Raw genomic sequence first — 24,917 nt, 5'->3', positions numbered from 1 at the left:
AGGTTGGACACCCCACTCTTAAGTAATTTTTTGCATGTAATGTATAAAGCATTTTTTCGTCCTATATGGAAAGTTTGCTAAATGCTGCAGAGAGAGCAGAATATTGGTTACCTGATAACAAAGCACTTACAAGGATGTATTTCTTCAGACTAGGAATGGAGTTAACAATACTGCAAGAATATGGCTCATTCCATACAACTGGGATAAAACAAATCAGCTTTAACAGCAAGCAAAAGAAAAATTGCCCCAAGACCATAGAGAGATTTTAACTCTGATCTGGAGAAAAAAAAATAACCTACTACACCATGTATTGTCTATTGTGCAACAAATTATTGTATGCTGAGGCTTAAAGCTTTATTTATATTGTTTTTTTCTTTAAAGTCAAGTTGTATTTTATGCTTGTTTTCATTATGCTGTTTATCATGTTTCAAATTTAACATCTTAAATATGTATGTGTAAAAATAATAGTTCTAGAAATGCTGCTGCTCTCCTGATATTTTTGTTTGTTTTTAAAGTTCATTGATAAATATTTTAAAGTCTATAGATAAATATGACATGATTTTTGATCATTTCTAGCAAAGCGATATACCTATAGGATTTGGCTCAGTGTGAATAAATGATTTTATGGTTAAGTCCATACCTCTTAAATTTTCCAGACAATATTGTCACGTTAAAATTATGCCAGGGTAATCCTATGGGCTAGGCTTGTAAAGGCTCCAGGGCCGTTAGCCTAGTACACACCTATGAACCTATTATAGGAAAGAAAAATATGTTTGAAAATAGGGCTATAGCAAATAATTTGCCAAAAAGACTAATAATAAACTTGAAGGTATTATGGAATATGTGCATGATTCCTTTGGGATAGCATTACATTTATGTCTCAAGCAAAAGTATATAAAGATGTGTCTTTGTAATTTTGGTTCACCACTCAATTGCTTTAACTTTTGGATAATTTCTTGACTAATATCAAAAGATATTTGAGGGACTTCTATATAAAGATTTAACATTGGGCTTTGGGCTTATCAGATATGCCGCAAGTTGAGAGATACATAAGTATTTTATTGCCTCAACCAGAAAAATAAATAGATATACCTCCATTGAAACTACAGTACAGACTATGCAGGACAAGTTAGAATTGTCAGATGAAGTGAAAAGTAATTTTGTAAATCATGCCAAAAGTTTACAGGTTGTAGAGGCAGCTGAAACGTTTCAGACCTGCTACTCTCAGTGTCATGCTTTTAAAAAAGATGAGAAATTATCAACAAAGCTTAATGAAAAACACATGCCAGTGTTAAAGAAATATGATATACAGGTTAGGAAGTATATGCAAACTGTTTAAGACATTTTGCCTAGGGCTGATGTTGCTATACAGATGGATGCTGCTGAATGTATCATAGTGCACACAGATGACACTTGTAAGAATTTGTGTGCAGTAGTTTGTGCAAATGTACAGAATTTAAAAATTGCTTATAACAGAAACATGCAGATTTATGGGTTAAAGATAGAATAAATTCCAGTTCAGTTGACACAGCTGAAGTGCTCAGAAAGACATACTGGGTGTGGCCAGTTAGAAAAAATAGTAACTGTACACATTTATGTTGTATAAAGTATATCAGAAAGCACAGTCAAGTTAATTTGCAGAATAAAGGGTTTACAGTTTCAGATTTGGCAAATGGATTTTTTTACTAGTTTACAGAATGTAAAATTTAAAGTCGATGCTACATTTTAAAAATGACAGTACAGTCAAAAGTTCAGATATCATGAATGAAAAGAGTGCATCATAAATATTATACTTGCATAAAGGGCAGACAAGTAAAGTTTCAAAATTATATCAATTGATATTTTATGTAGAAATTGCAGTTTATTAAGCACATCAGATCAGATTATCAGCCAGTTCAGCAAGCTGAATTAAAGATAGTCAAAGTAAATAGTAACAGTTTATGCAGCTATGCATGCATTTTTTGAAACAAGTAAAAGGAGTAGACATTAGAGCAATGTGTTTGTAAGCTAATGGGGGAGAGTAATGAGTGACAATGGAGATGTTTTTACTGATGAAGATGGGTTTAAAATAGTAACTGCAGTGGGATGTGAAAGAAGTGTAACAAGGTTGGGGATGAGAAGAGGGACACACTGAGAGTGGCATCAGCCCATCCAGCTATATGAATCCCTGATGGCATACTTTTTTCTGTTGAAAACTGGGACATATTAAGCAGGACTGTGTATATTACAGAAATGGAAAAAATAGGCAGATTCAGAAGGAGTATTTACTAGGGACTGGGAGAAAAAGAAGTAAAAAAGGAAGCAAAAGTTGCAGGATGATAACATAGAGGGTCAAAGTAAACTGTGTGTTAACCAAAAGTGCATGGCAATATACCATAGGAAAAGAATTTCAGACCTTATGGGTAGAAACAAAAACAGACTGTGAGAAGTTAAAAGTTCCAATTACAGTGGGAGGTGCAATGGATAACATTACCTTTGAAAATCAACAGTATGTCATGACTAGATTGCCTTATGAATATACAGCTGTACAGTTTGTCTGTGTGACATACTGTTAATTTCAATTTAACACTTACTACCCCTTCCCCATAAGGTACCCTAAGTTTGAAGCTTCCACCATACTCACTTTTCTTTTCTTAGTATTTACAGTGAAGTTTTTCTATGTTATTGATTCTAACATGACCGTCATCCAAGTGTGCCACAGCATCAGGAGTTGGCTTCAATATTTCATCTATCAACCTATGAGATGTGGCTGGGGCTCCATGCAGGTCTAATGGTAGCACTGTGTTCTCAAAGATACCATCATGTTTTTTTTTTCTCTGGCTGAGTGGGTAAGTGGTATTTGCCAGTATCCTTTCATGAAGTCTCTTTCGGTTAATTACCTGGTATTTTCCTAGGGTGCTCTATCAGTTCTTCAATTCCTGGGATAGGATGGTTAGCAAACTTGGAAATGCTATTCAATTTACTAAGGACATTAAAGAATCTTATACTTCCATCTGGCTTTGGGATTACTATTACTGAGCTGCTCTATTCACCTTGTCATTATGTTATGTCTAATTTGAGCGTTTTTCTGATCCTTTCTTCTTGGTAGTTGTTTCTGTAATTCTGGTATTGTGATTCTGGTATTTTACAAAGTCTTAATACCTTTAACTCCAGGTGTTGTCTCTGTGTTATGTTCTATCAGATTTTTTCTCCCAGGTATTTCAGAGAAAACAAAACAAAAAAAGCCTCCCTTCCCTCTTTTCTGCTTTTGACAATGATTTATCAACCTATATGTTAGGTAGAGAATTCCTAGTCTCTTCCATAGGAACTCTAGCTTACAGGCCCTCCACAAAATTCTCTGCTTTTTTCCGTGGCTTCATTGCTACCTTTCTCTTTCATTGTTGGCTAGCTTTATAGTTTACTGCATGTATTTGTCTCATCACCTTAAAAATTATTTGCCATAGGGAGTACTAACACCTAATCCATTTGCTCCCAGATTATATTCTCTAAGTTGGCTGTACTTATTATACAGTTGTTGCACTTCCTGAGCTCTCTGTATGCCATATATTTCTATGGATATTATCAACTTTAATCTATCCTGAAAACTGTCACACTTTTAAATGTTTATTTTTTCCCTTCTCCTAGTCTCCTTAGTAATGCCAAGTAGCCCTCTCTGATGCCTACCATAGAGAAGTAAACCAAGTGGAAGCTTGTTAACGCTCTCTGATTGTAAACATTAATTAGGGCAATGACTGCCCCAGATTTTCCCACCTACATCATCAACGTTCTTTAGCATAGATGTCAATATTCTGTTAAGCCCTTTGACTAATCTATCAGTCTGTAGAAGGTAGATCAAGATCTTCGACTGTTCAACTGTAAAGCACTGACATAACTGATATAGTGCCCTTGACATAAATCTAGTACCTTGGTCAGTGAGTATCTCCTTAAGGATACCCATTTGGGAGAATAACAGTACCAGCTCTCTGAAAATAGATTTATCATTAGCTTTGTGGAATGACATTGCTTCTGGAAATTTTGTAGGACAATCCATTATGATTAGCTTGTACTGATAACCATTGCTAGATTTTACTAATGACACCACAATGTCCATAACAGTAAATGATACTTCCATAGTAAGGAATGAGCTCAAGGGACTTTTACATCCAGGATAGGGTGCAGTCTTCTTGCATTTTGTTCAAGAAGCACAGAAGCTCTCTGTCTCTTGCATCATGTCTGAGCAGTTAAATCTGGCTAATAGTCTTGTTTTAGTTTTGCCCTGTCCCAGGGTAATCTCCTAACATGTGACAATGGTACATTCTCATTACTATTATCCTATAAAATTCTGTCTGTAACGATGCAGAATTTCTTCCCCTTCTTTTACCTACTGTATATAAAATGTCACTGTAAGTCAAAATTGGGGTAAGAAATAATGGGAACATCCTGTACACTATCTTTTCCTACAATTGTGGTTATGGTCTCTCTTGACCTAGTTAAACTATTATCTTCCATTATGACTTTTTAAAGTTTATGTGGCTTTCTTGCAATTCTACTAACTTGATTATTTTCTTAAGTAACCAGCCCTGAAGCTGAAGGTATAGCTTCTTCCCCTAAAAAGTGCTGTTGCTACAGCTTCTGTTTTCTGCTGTGAAGGGTAGTCCTAAACAAAACCCTCCTTCTCCTTTACTTTCTTGGCTATTAGTGCAGGCATTTTGAGCACCCTCTTTTCTTTACTTTTCTTTTTGGGTTACTCTCCCTCTTAATTAGTTTGAGGTGGATACCCCTCACCTTCATTTCCTTCATCATGTTACACTTTCATGCAAAGGATATCGCAGAATCAAATTTATCATCAGTTTTATTTCCTTCGTTTCTTACAGGCATGTGTTGTAGAGAGTATGCATTTCTCTGCAGTGTCTCCTTTAGGCTAGCAGAACAGACTCAGAACACTGTATTCTGCCGCTTACTTCATTATGCTTCATTTTCTGTGCTAACTTTATTCGGAGAGTCCTCTCTCAAATGCTTTTCTTTTTCTAACTTGTCATCGCCATTTCTGTGCTAACAGCTCTTATAGGTTTCTGTGTATACTTGCGTCTTTAGCTGACTTTACTTCAAAGTTTCCTATAAGTTCATTTCCAATTCTTAGAATGAAATTGTTGACAATTTTCGGTTTCTATTGCTCTTTCTTTGGGGGTATACTTCTGATAATAGAAAGGATAATTTTTACTGCAAAACCTTAACAAATTTATATCTCTTTTGTGGTTTCTATGTCAATTCCTTTCTTCTGATGCTAGTTCTGTATCTCTGCATAAGTGTCATTCTTATACTAAACTAGTGTATCAACTTGCCACAGCATCTCTCTCTCATCTTACATTTTCCATGTTTTTTTTTTAAAATAGTATTTTCCAAATTTTACACTGCGGGCTAAATTGGGGGTTACAACCATAGGTGCAACAGTTTTCCCAGAAGCTCTGAATATCTACATATGTAAAGTGATATCCCTTTCTGTCACTAAAAATGCATATAACCTCTAACTTTTCTGTTATTAACTAATTCTACGTTTACATGCTAGAGAAAGCTAGACAAGGAAATTATTCTTTCACAATATAGTAGAGTTTTAACCTTCCTTGTTTCTGAAATACAATATATTTTAATAGTTTGGTTCTGGCACAGTGAGTCATTGCAAAAATGTAATCACATATTTTTAACCCCCAATGGTCTATTTCAGTACACAATGTTACCATTTTACCTACATGGGGCCCCAGTCACCTTTCATAGGTTGATAGATGAAATATTGAAGCCTCACTCCTGACTCGGTTATCCTACATGTTGTAACAGCCTCTTTTTCAGCAACATGCATTTCACTTTTCAAAGTAACATTCTCTTTAGTAGCACAGAACATAGCAACGTGACCCCTGCTTCAACATTTGTAATAAATTAACTCATCACTTTCTGCTTTTTGGCTGACAGAAAAAGGTACATTACTCAGTGCACTTCTAGTCTTGGTATCAGACAGTTCACTGTAAACACAGTATCACTAACTGTAAAGCATTCCATGAAAGTTATTAGCTTATCTCATTTCTTGGCATCATGCTGCAGTCCTCATTTTCTTATATTACTAGGCAAATCTCTTTTAAACATCTGCTGCTAAAATTTCTAACATTTTTACTTTAATGTTGTTATTAAGTTTAAGCTAGAGCTTTAAATTTTGATTTATGTCATGTAGCTGTGCTCTTTCTGTTTTTTTTTTTTTAATTAAAAGTCCAGTTATGAAATGTTATTCCTTGTTCCTCAAGGGTTATGCCAGCCTTAACTAAACGTTCCTTATTAAGTTTATCATAATTCCTGCAATTGATCTTATCCATATCTGTATACATTCTCACTGTTCTGCTGTCACCTGAGATGACAGCATTCTTGCCCAGCCTGCTTGACTCCAGTTGTTTGTGTTAACATAGCACACAAGCTCACTAAATAAGAGTTCACATCATCTTTCCTGGTTAGTTTGTTCAGAGGTAGCACAGGCTTGGGGTTGGCAGCCATTTTGGCCAGCATAATCAGCTGTTGCTATAGCTGCACCAGTTTTTTGTCACTCTCTGGCTCTGATTCCATGCTTTTCCACAGTAATTCCAACAATGATTGCAGATTAAAGTTAACTACACCAGGGACGCAATAGTCCTAAGAAATTTATAGCCCCAAAATAGTTTGGATTTGGCAGCATAGGTACTGCAAAGAGCTTATAATTTCAAGTCTCTGGCCAACTGCCCATGCAAACATCACTAGTGTAAGTCTAAAAAGACACTGAAGATAGGACTATATAAAACAAAGGTTTATTCAGTACTCTATCAAACCAAAATATCAGCCCAACTGGCTTTGCAGATTCAAATAAAGCAAATAGTACCTCAGTGACTTTTCAGACCAGTGTTCAGTCCACACAGCCCCTCCAAAACACAGGCTGTCTTGAAAACACAAGTCCAGAGCTGCAGGCCTCTCTCATATCAAGCTACCAGTTTTGTAAACAAACATCTTCATGGGTTAACTCCACAGGTTAGAAGTGACTGGGATATCTTACTCCTTCCCTTCAGGTCTTACTTCAGATGATCATTCATGTAAGGAACTACCTACCCACTGCCTTCAGACAACTTCCTTATATACTACATTGATTGACAATTAAACATTAGATACCTATCTACCTACCTACAGTAGGAATATTTCTGCACTCGATACTACAGTATACATTCTGAATATACATATGTAAAGGCATATGCACATTCAACACCCCTCTCTCTCTCTCTCTCTATACATATATATATATATATATATATATATATATATATATATATATATATAGATATATAGATAGGAGTGTACCTCAAGTTAAACAACCAGCTGCAATAATATTGACCACAAAATGTCAAAAACAACATCACTGACACAGAACTATGCACCCACCAAGAAACAGCCTTGGCGCATGCAAAATGTAACTTTAAAAAAAATCATATATAAACTGTGCTCCCCACACCCCTTGTTAATTATATATACTAACTCTGAGATTGCACAAACATCAGGGTAAGGGCAAATTTCCCAACCCCTGGATTTGTGTAATATGTGCTAGTCAGTTGCCTAGCCAACTGTATGCAGTCAACTAGGCAGCTGTCGACCTAACACTTATTTGACCAAGTCAGTGGCACCTATATATATATATATATATATATATATATATATATATATATACCTATATATATATATATATATATATATATATATATATATATATATATATATATATATATATATATATATATATATATATTCCTATTACAAGAACGAAAGTTCACAACTTCGAACTTGTAATAGGAAGCCTCACTTACTCTAAAGTTCAATTTAATGAAAGTGAACTTCTGTGAAAGTGCACTTCACTGAAAGTACCGCAACACAGTGGAAGACATCAAAAAACAAGCTATGTCCTTCACTATGGTGCGATACTCACGGACCTTAGGGTTAGGGCACGGGTTACGGTAAGGGGATAGTTAGTAAAGCTATCCCCTTACCCTAACCCATGCCCTAACCCTAAGGTTCGTGACTATCGCACCATAGTGGAGGACATTGCTATGTCCTTCACTGCGCTGCAGTCGTCACGGACCTTAGGGTTAGGGCACGGGTCATGGTAAGGGGATAGCCCGTAGGGCTCTCCCCTTACTATGACCCATGCCCTAACCCTAAGGTCCATGAGTACTGCACAGAAGTTCAGTACAACGCCCGTTCGTTGTACTGAACTTCGCGTAAGTGCACTTTTGATTAAGTGCACTTTTGCTGCAGTGTGCATTCCATACACTATTTCGAAGTAGTGAACCTTCGATCTAGTGTATGGAATCCATGTATATATATATATATATATATATATATATATATATATATATACACACACACACACACACACACACACACACACACACACACACACACACACATTCACACACACGCACACATATATACAGTGGATATAAAAAGTTTACACACCCCTGTTAAAATGCCAGGTTTTTGTGATATAAAAAAATAAGAACACAAAAAATCATTTCAAAACGTTTCCCACCTTTAATGTGACCTATAACCTGTACAATTCAATTAAAAAAACATACAAACCTGTTAGGGAAAAAAATACAAAAAATAAAAAACGTACAATGCACTGGTTGCATAAGTGTGCGCACCCTTAAACTAATACCTTGTTGTGTGTGCACACCCTTAAACCAATACTTTGTTAAACACCTTTTGATTTAATTGCAGGATTCAGTCTTCTTGGGTAAGAGTCTATCAGCATGGTACATCTTGACTTGGCAATATTCGCCCACTCTTCCTTGCAAAAGTGCTCCAAATCTGTCAGATTGTGAGGGTATCTCTTATGCACAGCCCTCTTCAGATCACCCCACAGGTTTTCTATTGGATTTAGGTCTGTGCTCTGGCTGGGCCATTCCAAAACTTTAATTTTCTTCTGGTGAAGCCATTCTTTTGTTGATTTGGATGTATGCTTGGGGTCATTGTTGTACTGAAAGGTGAAATTCCTCTTCATCTTCAGCTTTCCAGCAGACACCTGAAGGTTTTAGGCCAAAAGTGACTGGTGTTTGGCACTGTTCCTAATTCCCTCCACCTTGACTAAAGCCCCAGTTCCAGCTGAAGAAAAGCAACCCCAAAGCATGATACTGCCACCACCATGCTTCACCGTGGGGATGGTTCTCTTTTGGTGATGCAAAGTGTTGTTTTTGTGACAAATGTACCTTTTGGAATTGTGGCCAAAAAGTTCAACCTTGGTCTGATCAGACCGTAACACATTTTCCCATATGCTTTTGGGAGACAATGTATTGTTTTGCAAATTTTAGCCAGGCCTGGATGTTTTTATGTGTAAAAAAAGTCTTTCGTCTTGCAACCCTACCCCATAGTCCAGATATATGGAGAATATGGGAAATTGTTGTCACATGTAGTACACAATCAGTACTTGCCAGAAATTCCTTCAACTCCTTCACTGTTGCTGTAGGTCTCTTGGCATCCTTCCTGACCAAATTTCATCTTGTCTTTTCATCAATTTTGGAGGGATATGCAGTTCTTTGCAACATCACTGCTGTCCCATATTTTCTCCACTTTTTGATGACTGTCTTCACTGTGTTCCATGGTATATCCAATGCTGTGGAAATGTTTTTGTACCCTTCTTCTAACTGATACCTTTCAACAATGAGATCCCTTTGATGCTTTATAAGCTCCCTGCAAACCATGGCCTTTACTGTAGCAGGAAACTGAGTAAATATCAGGAAAATCCTACTAGGACAGATGAACTTTATTTGGGATTAATCAGAGTCTCTTTAATTGATGGCAGGTGTGTACCCAAGAAGACTGAATGTTGTAATTAAATCAAAAGGTTCATTAAAGCATTAGTTTAAGGGTGTGCACAAACAACAAAGTATTCGTTTAAGGGTGTGCACACTTATGCAGCCAGTGCATTGTACATTTTTTTATTTTTTACATTTTTCCCCTAACAGATTTGTTTGTTTTTCAATTGAATTGTACAGGTTATATGTCACAAAGGTGGAAAAAGTTTTGAAATGATTTATTGAGGTCTCATTTTTTTATATAAAAAAACTGGCATTTTAACAGGAGTGTGTAAACTTTTTATATCCACTGTATGTATGTATATATATATATCTATATATATATATATATATATATCTATATATATATATATATATATATATATATATATATATATATATATAAAAACAAGAAAAAACAAGAATGGCCAAATTGTATTCTGTTCAACAAATTTAATTTGCAAACCATGGAATACATTTTTGAACAGACTGTTAATCAACCAGGCAGTATGAACTGATCAACTGATCTCTGTGTGTGTGTATATATATATATCTATATATATATATATATATATATATATATATATATATATCTATATACATAGATATATATATATATATATATATATATATATATATATATATATATATATATATATATATATATACATATATATATATATATATGTGTGCGTGTGTGTGAATATATATACTGAATTACACTTGTCCGAATGATGAAAATGCCGAACACCAATAATTTTGACTGACAAATCTCACCCCCTTCTTGACCCATGTTAATGCTTGTTCCTGGATCCAGACTGGTAGGGGAATTTTGAATTCGGTATAACATTACGGCTTTTCGCCAAAGTGAGTCAATAAAAAAAAAAGTATATATATATATATATATATATATATATATATATATATATATATATATATATACATACATATGTATCATGGTGTGAACGACCTGAGACGTACCTCCCTGGACTACATGAAAAGAGACATGGAAGAGCTCTCCGATCTTGTAGACTAGGCAGGTATGACCCTAGCCCTGAGTAGCATTCTGCCATCGCCCAGAATGATACCGAAGTACAATGACAAAATGATTGACTTCAACAATTGGCTAAGCTTCTGGTGTCATTCTAAGGGGATCCAGTGTCTGTCTAATTGGGATGACAGGGTCAACAGACCACGATGCTTTGCCAAAGATGTCCTGCACCTGTCGCCCCTGGGATTCTGGATACTGGCTAATGCTCTTGCCGCCCCTATAGTGCTTATTTTAGGCAAGATTCAAATGACAAATTCACCACCGTAACAAGAACAGGCAAGCAAAAACTGAGGGTAATGCTACTCAATGCTAGAAGTCTAAATCTCAAAATGCACTCACTCGAGGCACTCCTTAAAATGGAGAACATCAATATCTGTGCAGTGACTGAGACCTGGTTCAAGGCTCCACAGAGCACCCCTGCACTACCAGGCTATAACTCATACCACACTTTTCGGCCATGTAACCTGGACCAGAACACCAAAGGCGGAGGTGTGTCCATATTCATTAAGGATATCCACACCTCCAGGCTACTTGCTCAGCATAATGCATCCAAGGTTATCCAAATGCAACTAACTCTTGGCAAAGCTGCAATCCAAATTGTAGCTTGCTACAGATCCCCCACCATGCCCCAGGATTCCCACTCCTCTTTTCTTGATGTACTGGAAAATATTAGGGTTCAACCAAACACCCTAATAATGTTTGATTTCAACTACCCCACCATTAACTGGGAAAATTACTCATGTACCAACTCCTTCACACAACGCTTTCTGGAATTCATAAACTCCAATGCCCTGGATCAACTTATCCACACCCCCACCAGGGGCAACAATATCCTAGACCTAGTCATTACCAACATGAGTGTTCCATACCTGAAGTCAACTCCTCATTGGTCCGATCCGACCATAAGCTAATCACCCCTGATATCCACATCCCGCCCCCACTCCCCATTAAGGAAACCATGTAAAAAAATTCTCCATAGCCAACTTCATGCCTCTTAAGACAGAAGTGGCAAACTTCATGACACCCATGCAGATGGACAATTCAGTTACGACTGCTGAATCCTACACAAATGCACTCTATAAGCACTTACACGAGTGCATGGATCATGCTATCCCAAACAGAACCAAGATGCTATCCTCCAAAAATGGAAGCCAATCTGGTGGTCTCCTGCCATAAACAAACTGTACAACAAAAGGAAGAAATTGTTGCAAAAGAGAGTAAAATTCCATGAGTGGAGGAGCTCCCTGGTCAGCCTCAGTAAGAAGCTGAGATCCCTTATAAGATCCTCCAAAGCTAGCTACAAAAACAAAATCACCACTGATTCTAAGGACAACCACAAAGCCTTCTATAGCTATGTAAAGAATCTCAGTGGCAACACCCAGATCTGCTCTGAGTTACAGCACAACGGCACGAAAATTACAGAACCAACTGATATTGCCAACATCCTGGCAGATAGGTTCAGTGCTAACTTTACCCCCCTCACTCCCTAAAGAGCCCATATCTATACAGGAAGAATGCAGAGTCCCTGTAATCACAACTACGCAAGTAAAAGCTACACTCTCTAAAGGCAACAACACAGCATCCATGGGACCGGACAGCATCCCAGGCTGCATTTTACACGAACTTCAGAACGAATTGGCTCCCCACCTAAGCACCATGTTCAATCATAGCCTCACATCAAGCTTTGTGCCCACTGAATGGAGTACAGTAACAGTTATCCCACTCCACAAAGTGGGAGCCACCACTGATCCCGGGAACTATTGCCCTATTAGCCTGATGAGCCTGGTCTGCAAAGCCATGGAACATATCATAATGGAACTCATAAACAAAGACATTGGTAACCTCCAAACTCTGGATCCCACCCAGTTTGGGTTTGTGAAATGCAGATCATGCCTCGTGAACCTGATTGACTTCCTAGAGGTAGTCACCAAAGCCGTAGATGAGGGTAAGGTGGTTCACACAGCCTATCTTGACTTCGCCAAGGCTTTTGACACCATCCCCCATTCTGGAATTATAGCTAAGCTCACAAAACTAGGTATAAATCCCTACATCACAAGATAGGTTGCCAACTGGCTCACTGACAGAACCCACATTGTAAAAGTTGCACACTCCAAATCTGACCTCAATCCAGTGACAAGTGGAGTACCACAGGGTTCAGTCCTGGAACCTCTCCTGTTTTGTATCTACTTCTCTGAAGTACAGGCTAACACAGAAGGCCTCTAGCTAATGAAGTTCGCAGATGACTGCAAACTAGGAGCCATAGTCGAGTCCCCAAATGATGTGGAAATCCTACAGAAGGGCATTGCTGAGACAGATGCCTGGTGTCAGAGCCATGGCCTCAAGCTCAATGCCAAAAAGTGCATTGTCATCCCCTCTGGTAAAAACTCTGCACCCATGAACTACTACATAGACAGCAGTCTACTTAACATTGAATGTGTGATAAGAGACCTTGGGACCCAGGTGGACAGTAGTCTGTCCTTTGATAGTCTCATTGCCACTGTAGTCAGGAAGTCCTTCTACATGGCACACCTCATCATAAAAGGGTTCTCATCCAGGAAAAAAGAGGTCATTGTTCCCCTCTACTCGACACTCATTAGACCCATTATAGAGTACAATGCTCCTTTTGGAATGTACCTCACAAGACATCTGCAGCAGCTGGAAAGGCCACAGAAGTACCTCACAAAGAGGTAAAAAAACTCCAGCTTTACTCCGTAGCATATCGCCTACTCCGAGGTGATCTCTGCCTAACATATAAAGCTATGTCAAATCTAGAGCTGTTGGACATGCTACACCTAAAAACATCCCAGTCCCTCTGAGCTACACATTCTAGGACCTAAACCTTGTCACCACAATAAACAGGACATGCTGGAGGGATAGATTCCTGTCCCAGAGACTTCCCATACTCTGGAACAGGCTACCCATCTATGTGAAGCAAAGTTCTTCATTAGCACCCTTCAAGAAAAATCTTGATGAGTGGATGGGAAATAGGAAATACACCTCGAGGATCACGTCTGTGTCTCTGCTTGACAGTGGCACAGGAAAATAACTTTCTTGGGTGGCATAAGCCAGGGAATCTTGATGACTAGGCTTATATAGGCCCTTGTTGCTACCTATGAACCTATGAACTTATATATATAATATATCGTCATCATTCATCATCATCATCCCCCTTTTTCCCATTTACATGGGGTCGGGGTATCATATTAACTGTTGCCAACTCTCTCGATTCAGTGCCACTCTCCTGCCTTCTTCAACACTCATGCCTGACTGTCGCAGATCTTCTTTCACACAATCCATCCACCTCTTTGCTGGATGCTCTCGCTTCCTCTTACCTTCTTCCTGTCTGTCCCAAATCTCCCTCACCAGATTGTCTTCTGCTTTTCTACACATGTGCCCATACCATCGTAATCTGTTTTCTTTGATCTTTTCTGCAATTGGAGCTACTTTGGCTTCTGCTCTTATGTCCTCATTTCTTTGCCTGTCCCGCAGTGTGCATCCTACCACCTTTCTCAGGCACTTCATTTCCATCACCTCTAGCTTCTTCAACTGTTCTGCCTTTGCTGCCCAGGTTTCTGTACCATACAGTAGTACTGGTCACCCCACTGTCTTGTACACCTTACTTTTCAGCTTCTTTGGCATTCTTCTGTCATATACTACACCTGATACTCTATGCAAGTTGGCTGCAGCCCCTCTGATTCTAGCTTTGACCTCTTCATTCGGACTACCCTTCTCCTCAACCACCCCTCCCAGATACTTGAAGCTGTTTACCTCTTCCATTATCTTCCCATCTATCTCTATTTTCAGCTTCTTCTGATTTCCCCAATCTGCTGCCATTACCACTGTCTTATCTGTGCTTAGTTTCATCCCATGTGCCTTCAGATTTGCATTCCATTCTCCTATCCTTTGCTGAAGTTCTAGATCAGAGTCTGCCTGTGCTGCCACATCGTCTGCATACATCAGCTTTGTTGCTCTGACCCCTCCAACCTGTTTGCTGATGTAGTCCATTACCAGTATGAACAGCAGTGGGCTCAGAGCTGAACCTTGGTGTACACCCACTCTCACTGGGAACCCCTCAGTGAGGCCAAACACTGATCGTACTTGAGTCACTGGGTCCTTGTACATAGCCTGTACTAATTCTACCAATGTTTCTGGGACTTCAAACCACCGCAGTACTGCCCAGATCAGCTTTCTTGGAACCTTGTCATATGCTTTCTCCAAGTCTAGGAAAGCCCAGTTTGACTCTCTCCTCTTCTCTAGTTTGTTCTCAAGTATCTGTCTCAATGCAAACATCGGGTCAATTGTGCTGCATCCTGATCTGAATCCGAACTGTTCATCTCCCATCTTACATTCTACTATTCTGCGTATCCGTTTATCAATCACCCTCTCCAGAACTTTCATGCAATGTGTTAGGAGTTTGATGCCTCTGTACTGTCCACAGTTGTGGATGTCCCCTTTATTCTTGTACACTGGCACGAGAATGCTTATTCCCCAGTCATCTGGAATACACCTTTCTCTCCACATTGCAATTAGTACCCTCAGGAGCCATTTCTCCCCTAGCTCACCCAGCATCTTTATCATATCTGCTGTGACCTCATCTGAGCCTGCTGCTTTCCCTGACTTCATTTTCCTTAGTGCTGCTCTTACTTCTTCTAAGCTAGGCTCCTCTTCTACTCTCATTGTAGGCTGTTTCTGGGGCAGTACCGCTTCTGTGGGGTTTTCTTCATTCAGAAGCTGCTGGAAATACTCCTTCCATCTGCCTTTGATGTCCTGTGGGCTGGTAAGCAGGTTGTTGCTGGAATCCCTTATGAAGGGTGTCTGACTATCTTCTTTATCTTTCTGTCTTTGCATTGCAACCTGGTATAGTTTCTTTGTGCCCCTTACTGAGTCACTTTCCAGAAGCTGACAGAGTGCCTCTGATGCCCTATTCTTTGCTATTGCAACTTCTTTCTTAGTTTCTTTGTTAGCCAACCAGTAGTCCTTCCTAGCTTAGTCAGTCTTTTCAATCTCCCACTTCTTCCTGCACTCCTTCTTTCATTTGATTACTTCCTGGACTTCTGCATTCCACCACCACCTTTCCTTATGTACCTTATTTCCATACCTGGCTCAGCCACATATCTTTTCTGTAGTCCTAACACATGCTGTTTTTAGGCTTTGCCACTCTTCTTCAACTCCACTTATTTCTTCCTCTTCTTGGGGTGCTACAGCCCTGAGTAATTCCTTGAACTGCTGTACTTTCTCTCCAGTCAACTTCCAGGTCTTCAGCCTGGTCTCTGTTGACCTTAGAGCCTTCTCTGACCACTGATTGCAGCTGATTGTGGCAACTACTGGTTTATGCTGTGAACTGACTGTTTCACTGGGGATGACTTTGCAATCATGGATTCTACCCCAGTGCCTTTTCCTTACTAGGAGGAAGTCTACCTGAGTTGCATGTTGGCTACTCTTGTATGTGATCTTGTGACTGTCTCTCTTTCTGAACCATGTGTTGGCTACTATCAAGCCATTTGCCAGACAAAAGTCTAGAATGGCTTCTCCTTCTTTATTCCTATTGGTCCACCCATGTGGACCCAGGCAGTCCTCATATCCTGTTCTGTCTGTCCCGATATGTGCATTTAAGTCACCCATTATCAACACCAATTCATGTTGTCCTGCTTTATCTAGTAGGTCTTGCAACTGCTGTCTGAATGCACTCTTTTCCTCACTATCACAATCCTGCTGTGGGGCATAGGCTGAGATTATGAATACTGTCCTATCATTACACTGGAGTCTGATTGCCATGAGTCTGCCATTAATTCTGATGATATCCCTCACTGACTTCTGAAGCCTCTGTCTCACCACAATTCCTACACCATTTCTAGCCTGTCCACCACCTGAGTAGTAGGGTCTGGATCCCAAGCCAAGTGGCTTTGTTGCACTGCCCTTCCATCTCATCTCTTGGATACATAGGATGTCCAGCCTCCTCCGTATCATCATCATCATGTCATCCACTTTTAAGCTGTGTCCTGTCAGTGAACCTACATTAAGCTTAGCAATTCTTAGTTCATGTTTGGCAGGTTGGTTGGTTTTATGTCCAGCTTTCACTCAACAGAGGTCACCCAGGCTGGGCAACTAGACACCGGCCAGCCAGTAGCCTATTGACCCAGGGCTGCTGGGCTTTTATGGCGGGCACACACTGGCCAATAGGAGCACATACACCCCTCCCACTGTTAGCATGGGTCCCTGGCGTGGGTCAGAGTTCTCAACCCACTTATCACCGGTAACTACCCATGCCCATTTTTTGGTGACAGTCAACATGACCGAATCACCTAGAGCCATATTTTACACCGTTGAGTGGCTAGCCCTGCCACGGCGCGCAGTTTGTGATCCGTGTTCTCCTATCTTGAAGATACTGCGCACCACAATAGATGCCCAAAGCAGTTGGTCTTTTTACAACTCTTCCCCCCATTGGGCACCATGTAGAGTCTGTGCTGCTACCCACAGCTCCATTCATTGGTGAGTTTGAGATGGAAACACTCAGCATGTTTTTCAAACATGGGAGAAACCCCACGGAGACACAGAGAGAACATACAAACTCCAAACAGGCATTAGTCGGAGGTCAGGATCGAACCTTGTACCTTGTGCATTGGAGGCGAAGACCTTAACCACTAAGCCATCTGGTCTCTTTATATATATATATATATATATATATATATATATATATATATAGATAGATATATATATATATATATATATATATATATATATATATATATATATATATATATATATATATATATATATATATATATATATATATATATCTTCCAACAAGACTAATAACCTATATGAAAGCAGTCAAGTCCAAAGGAAGATATTCAGGAACAATCCACTACAAGTACTAATTCTTTATACAGTATTTATTATGCTTAGTACCACTACAAGTACTAATTCTTTATACAGAATTTATTATGCTTAGTGCTTTCATCCCAAGCAGTAGCAGAACTTCATGGAATTAATAAGTGTAGTGGATTATTGTTGAATACCTTCCTTTGGACTTTATTGTTTTCAATTTGAATATATTTACAGTGCTATATGAGTTACCACAGCACACATTTTATTGTATGGAGAAACAGTGGTGTTTTCCATTGCTGGAACAGTTTGTTCAATTAATGGTCTAAGTTCTTTATATCAACCATTAAATAATTCAAGGGTTTTTGCCCTTTTTTGAGTTTATGCAAACCTGGAGTTAGGATGTAGTAAAAAAGCTGTTTTTATGTTTTACTTTTTGCAATCACAAATGCAACCTATTAGTTTACATTTGTGATTACTTTTTTGCGATGAGTTTTGTGGTGATTAATGATAATTGTCAGTGAGTTTGTTTGATGTTGTGGGCTTCGATCAAACTCATTCATTATAAACTCATATATAAAAACTGTATTTGATGCAAGAACATCAACAACATATCAATGAACAACCAAACAGTTACAAATGGAAAACAGATAGTTTCTTGCTTAATCTAAATACTAGCAGTACCTGCAGATGCAATTTGTTTCTGTTAAAGTCTTTTTTTTGTAAGATAATGCATAGGATTGGGGGTAGGATTGGTAGGCATGGTAGACATGAGTATGGGTGGGAGGAGTAGTGGGGCTTCAGTGACCTTTCTCAACATTGATTACAGGGTTCTATTAAAACATTCGACAATGCCACCCATTTGTGGATGATAAATGGACATTCTTAGTTGTTTTCCCAAAACCATTGACAGATGTGCCACATGATTCTAAAAACATGCTTCTGGAGCATTTCTCCCCGGGCCTCCGCTGAAAACAGGATCTGTGAAACCTAGTCGGACTTTCCCAGTCAACAAATGTTAAATAAAATAAAAAATAAAATAAAATGATTTTATACATAAAAGGTATGAAAGCTCTCTTTCAGGATATCTTGCATGGAAAATAGCAACACCAATTCCTTTGCTATGGTTCTGGAGATAACTTTCCTGAAGGGAAAATTGATAGCATATTCTACACCACCAGAATATAGTGATATCTATTGCTTGTCCCAGCTAATGGTTCCAGAATATCTACAGCAATTCTGTCAAAAGGAACATCATTTATAGGTGTTGCAATTAGGGGATTCCTGAAGCCCAAGTTAGGAGTTGTTCTTTGGCACTCAGGACAACTGGCACAATAATTCTTAATTTCCTTTAGGCAACTGGACAGAAATAGCTAGCCTGAACCTTTGCTTTAGTTTTATTCATGCGCAAATGGCCCAAAACATGTAGCTGTGGGCCATTTACATGACTACTCGTTTAAAAGGCTTAGCCTCTAACAGCTGCCATACAAGCTCCTCTTTGTCCGTCGCTATTCTATGCACTAGGTAATTCTGAAACTTAGAGAAGGGATAAGCTAGGTATGTTCTGTCTAGCATAGTTTAGCATTTCATCCTGTCACTGGGCCTTCTTGAAACATAATTGACCTGTTTGGAGGTTAGACAGCCTTTGGTCTTCTTCTCCTGTCGATGGTTGTACTTCCTCTCGTAGTAAGGTCGCTACAGGTATTTACATGTCACTTATCTATGTGGAAGGGTAGCTTGCCCCAGTGTTCTAAAGAATCACTATGGGGTCTCCCAGTCTGATGCCCATCCCTCCCTCTCTCTCTCTCTCTCTCTCTCTCTCGCTATCTCTCTCTTTCTTTCTCTCTCTCTCTCTCTCTCTGGAGCATCCTTTCCTCTGTCTGTAGTCTCAACCCAACTCTAGTTTTTTGGGATCTTGTCTCATCTTTGGGTACTTACTACATGTTACCATTGATTTTTGCCCCTGTAGAGCAGGAACAGTTGTCCTTCCCTTATCTTGATAAACTTATTAATACTTTGACATTCCCAGAGCCATCTACTGTTACTTCAGGTGTCATAGAACACCTTCTTCTATGTATCTGAAGACTGCCAGGCATGTCAGTATCTTGCACACTGGTGAATTGCTTTCGACTGGTTTCTGCAATTGGAGTTGTACCAGGTTCCTTAGTATTTTTCTCCTCCCATTGTTTCCAAAGGTTCTCAGAAAATTAGAAGTCTTTCCCAGTAATAAAGTCACGTTCAAGACAGAGGACTATGACTACCAAGTGCAGGACCTTTCCAAAATAGGTTTGTACCTCTGCTTGGGCAATCAAATAGTACCTTTCCTCCCCATGGATGTAAATAAATTTAATAGACTTAAGCTTTCTTCCTGTAGATATATGCTCCCTAACTAATGTAATTATGTTGTCAGAGTCCAGTAACCCATGCAGTTCTTAATCATATACTTTTATCAACACTTCATTCATTTTGTGGAAGCACAATAACATAATGTTATCTCAACCAATCTGATCATAATTTGATTGCATTCCACAACCTCTTCACTCTCTCCTGACTATCTAGTTGTTTTGGGGAGTTCCTATCTTACTTTCACCACCATATTATTTAGCAATGCACCTCCATCTGTCATATTTAAAACATAAAATAGAAGACATTGTCTCCTTCAATTTACTTGGAGTTTTCTTTATTACTTTAGAAAGTGAGTCCTCCAATAACATTTAATAGCATAATATTCTTTCCAGTCGAGTGACAAAGCTTTTGTTATCTTGGGTGTCTACTTGACTTGCTCAATTTTTAATAACTGGATCAAAACTGTTTTGCCTCTGTCTATAACAAATATTTCCACAATATTATCCTTACTATTAAGACCCTCCAGGTCTAACCACAACTTTATGCTAAAGTTCAAAAATAATTTTTTACCATTTTGTTTCTAGAGAAAGTCCAATGATGAAGCTTAAGGGAGTGCATCTAAGAGGTGTTGCCTGCCCTAAATAATACTCTTTTTAAATTTTTTTTCAAAATGAATAAAGTCTGAACAAGGTAATTCAATGTAAGCACAGAGTGCTGTATTTCAGACCAGCTGAAATTATCCCAACTCTCCTGATTGGCTATTCTATCAAATATTACCAGTTAGGCTTTTAGGTCTTTCTCATGGGTAAGAGGCTTGCAAGGATGAGCGGTCATCAACCAAGCTATGAAATTGGCTATCCCTACCACTTTCTCTGCAGCAGTAGCTGTCATCTGAAGCAACTGGTCTATTGTGGTTATCATACAGTTTTCAGGATTTGCCACTGGGAGACTTTGTCAGGAACACAAAACAGCACAACACAACTGTAGGAGTGCAATTTGACACTAGGAAAACATAGGGAAAGTCTTTTTTACTCACTATAGGGAATTATCCTCACTACATGGAAGTAACAGGTAGAATCAGAACTTCAGGGTTTGTAACAGAAGATTTAATTGCCCCCATTCTCCACCAGATGTGGTATATATAAGGAGAAGACACTCAGTTGTTGTTTGTCTTTCGGCTTTTCCCGGTTAGGGATCGCCACAGCAGAACTCTGGTCCGCTAATGATTGGTAGTAGATTTTTACGAAATGCCGAGGTGCCAGCTTGACACCCAACCTTCAACGAAGGTACGCCCATTTACGCACGCATGTCTTTCAAATGCTACCCAACCGCGGGGAGGACATGCAGACTCCACACAGATGGCACTCCCAAGCCAAGCCAAGAATTGAACGGGAGAACCTCTTGCTGTGAGGTAACAACGCTACCGCCGTAATTTAGTTTATTGGCCAAACATAAAATAAGGCTAACTTTACCAGGCAGAAAATAATTCTATAGCAACAGATAGAATAACTGTTCAAACTATTAAATAAAATCAAACAGATCAGTTGATTATCTGCCCTAATGGCAATGCTTATTTCAGGTAGAATTAAAACAAGCTCTGGTGCTGACAGTTCCACATGTACCACAAGGTTCTGAAATAGCCAAGAAAAAAGTCTTTACCATCGGTCTTTGCTTTTGTAAATCAGAATCTCTGTCACTAGGATTCCATTGGCTTTTACTCTCTCTCTAAGCAGACTCTGGTCTCAGAGCCAAATGCTAAAGCCTCAGTTCATCTCTCCATACATGGAACCATTCAAAACTCCCCTACATTCTTGCTCCAGTAACTTATGTTGTGTCACTCTAGACTTTGCCTTAAAAAGGTACAAATGTACAACTAAAAATGAATACCTTGCATTCAGGCAACTTTTGTTTAAAGGACCAGTCCTTATTTCCTTACTAATTTCAATCTCCCTCAGGTAATAGCTCTATTCCCCCACTAGCCAATACATCCATTTCCTTACAGCTCTGTCTCTTCTATAACCTTTTCCTATGCTTCTTTTATGTCTTTCCTACACTCTCTATTAGCAAAATAACTATGCTGTGTTAAAGCTGTTTTAAAACAACTTGAAAGGAATTAATACGTTTCAATATAACTCATTTTCTAGGTTTGAAAATACTCAAAAAATGCAGAGGAAAGCTAGCCAAAGCCTGACTTCTAATTGATGAAGTGATAAAATTGGAAGTTCTCAGAAAATGATGGAAAATTATGACTGTCATCTTTTTATGCTACTCAGAAGGACATTTGTGCAGATTAATTTCAGTAGTGTGATGTGTCCGTGAGGTTGTATATACAGTTTTCTAAGACCACAAATATCAGTTTTGGCACAATAGTTTTAAAACTTGATCAAAGAGCCATTGTTTAGTGGTGGGACCATTAGTGGAAAATATATTGACATTATAAAGAAAAACAGCAGACCAGCAGACATACTAGTATGGATATTCACAATGATAGGAATGCTGTTCAGAACATCTCTTCTCAGCAGTACTACAGTACTGAAAAGCACATTGAGATGTCCACCATAAATGTACCTCTTGTGCTAACTGTGCTATTAGTGTATCTTCTTAGGGTAGCCTCACTGGTGAATAAAGTGCCAATAATTATTTTTCTCTGATTACAATGCTTGTGACATTTCTGGGACCAGACTCCACAAATACTATCATTATATTGATTAGATAAAACATACAGTAGATATTACAGGTATTCTGACTCAGAACAGTGGACATGGTAATAGTATTTAATTTCAACCATCCATCAGTAGTTTTTCTTTAGTATGGCTATCAAATATATTAGTCTTCACTGTTTGACAAAGTAAGGTATCTTAGTGTTTTTAGCATAAAAAGCTATGTCAAACCCAGAGGTGTTGGATATGCTACACTTAAAGAAATCCTAATCTCTCTGAACCACACGCTCCAGGGACCTAAACCTTGTCACCACAATAAACAGGACATGCTGGAGTGATAGATTCCTGTCCCAGAGACTTCCCATACTATGGAACAAACTACCCATTCATGTCAAGCAAAGCTCTTCATTGGCCCTCTTTAAGAAAAATCTTGATAGTTGGATGGGAAATAGAAAATTCACCCCAGGGATCACTTCAGTGGCACTGCTTGACAGCGACACAGGAAAATAATTTTCTTGGTTGGCAAAAGCCAGTGAACCTTTTTGGCTAGGCTTATATAGGTCCCAGGGTCAATAGCCTAGTACCTATCCATGAACCTATAAAAAAGTTTCCATAAAATCTATTTATTTCATGTTTTAAAAATATGGATTACTATTTGGGGCAACAGATACTTATCCAGTTATTCCCTGACTTCATTGCTGTGTACACAGCTATTCCAGAAGTATTTCCTTTTCTTTAAATAATAATAAACATCCATGTTAAATAGTCATGTGCATTTTTGTTCTACACAATAACTCCTTTATGTTTATCTTTTCTGAAGTAACCTCAGCTTGTGCCAGAACAGGCTACTTAAGGCACCCCAGTCACGTAATGTGGCTGGCCAATGACTGATCACTGCTTGGAGTTGCAGCCTAACTAGCTCTCATCCCAGCACAATGTCTAACTCCATCAAAACCATTAGTCTCACTAGCCTCATATGTAAAGATATGGAGCACAATATCTCAGACTTCAGTAACCTGGGCATTGAAAATCTTTTAACCCCAAACCCTCATCAATTTAGCTTTGTATAAGGAAGGACCTGTCTTTTTAACCTCATTAATTTCTTTGAAATGTAAGTGAAGCAGTGGATAGTGGTTATGCAATGCATACAGAATATCTAGACAAGACCTTTGACACTATTCCACATGCAGACATTATTGACAGAGTTATAAATCTGAATAAAATTCCTTATATTGTGTGGTAGATAGTTACCTGGTTTTCTGATAGAATCCATGTGGTTAGAGCTGCAGGTGTCACTTCTGAAAGCAAAAAAGCTACCCTTAGTATAATTCAGGTCTCAGTTTTAAGCTCTCTCCTATTTGGAATATTTTTCTCAGACCTTGAGGCCAGTACTCCTGGCCTGTGGTTAAATAGATTTACAGCTGACTGTAAATTAGGTGTTATTTGACATTCAACGGACTCACAATTGCTCCAAAGTGGGGTAGACCATGTTAACAATTAGTGCAAGGACAATGGTCTCAACTTAAATGTAAAAAAAGTAGCATAGTTCATTTTAGTAAACAAAACAGTTTTGCTTACCAAATAGGACACACACCCCTGCAACAAGACACTGTGGCATGGGATACAGGCACTCTTGTTAGTAACCATAATGTCTCTACAGTAATTCAGAAAACCTTTTATCTGCCAAATCTAATTTTCAAAGGCATCTGCACTAGACCCAGATAGGATTTAATTTCTCTTTACTCATAGCTTACCAGACCCATTATTGAATATAATGTACCTTTTGGCATGTATTTGTATAAACATTTATTAATTTCTTCATTTGTCTTTGTTGACTGGCTTAGTCCCACTAGACTATTAGCATCCTTTCAGGGGGGAGACCTTTAGGTGGTATTTATACTACTGTATCGCACAACTTAAGAGACATAACTAAAAGGATTAGTGACCTCAAAAATCTTAGCTATCAGGAGACTGCCTTTCTAGGTACTCAGTCTTTTACAGACTCCTCCATGGAGATCTGTGTCTAGCCTTTACAGCTATAAAAGATCCAACCATAGCTGACCTCCTACTCCTTCCTAGAATTAATGGTATCCCAAATACTCAGTTAAAAGAATTAAACCTTCAACAGCAGATAAATAGGACACAGTGTGATAGATCCCTATTCCAACGTATCCCTCACTTTCTCACTTTTGGAATGATCTTCTACTA

The sequence above is a fragment of the Protopterus annectens genome, chromosome 1.part2 (assembly GCF_019279795.1).
Source record: "Protopterus annectens isolate FY-2018-M chromosome 1.part2, PAN1.0, whole genome shotgun sequence".
NCBI lineage: Eukaryota > Metazoa > Chordata > Ceratodontiformes > Protopteridae > Protopterus > Protopterus annectens.
The sequence above is the reverse complement of the archived record's forward strand: the minus strand, read 5'-3'. Positions refer to the sequence as shown.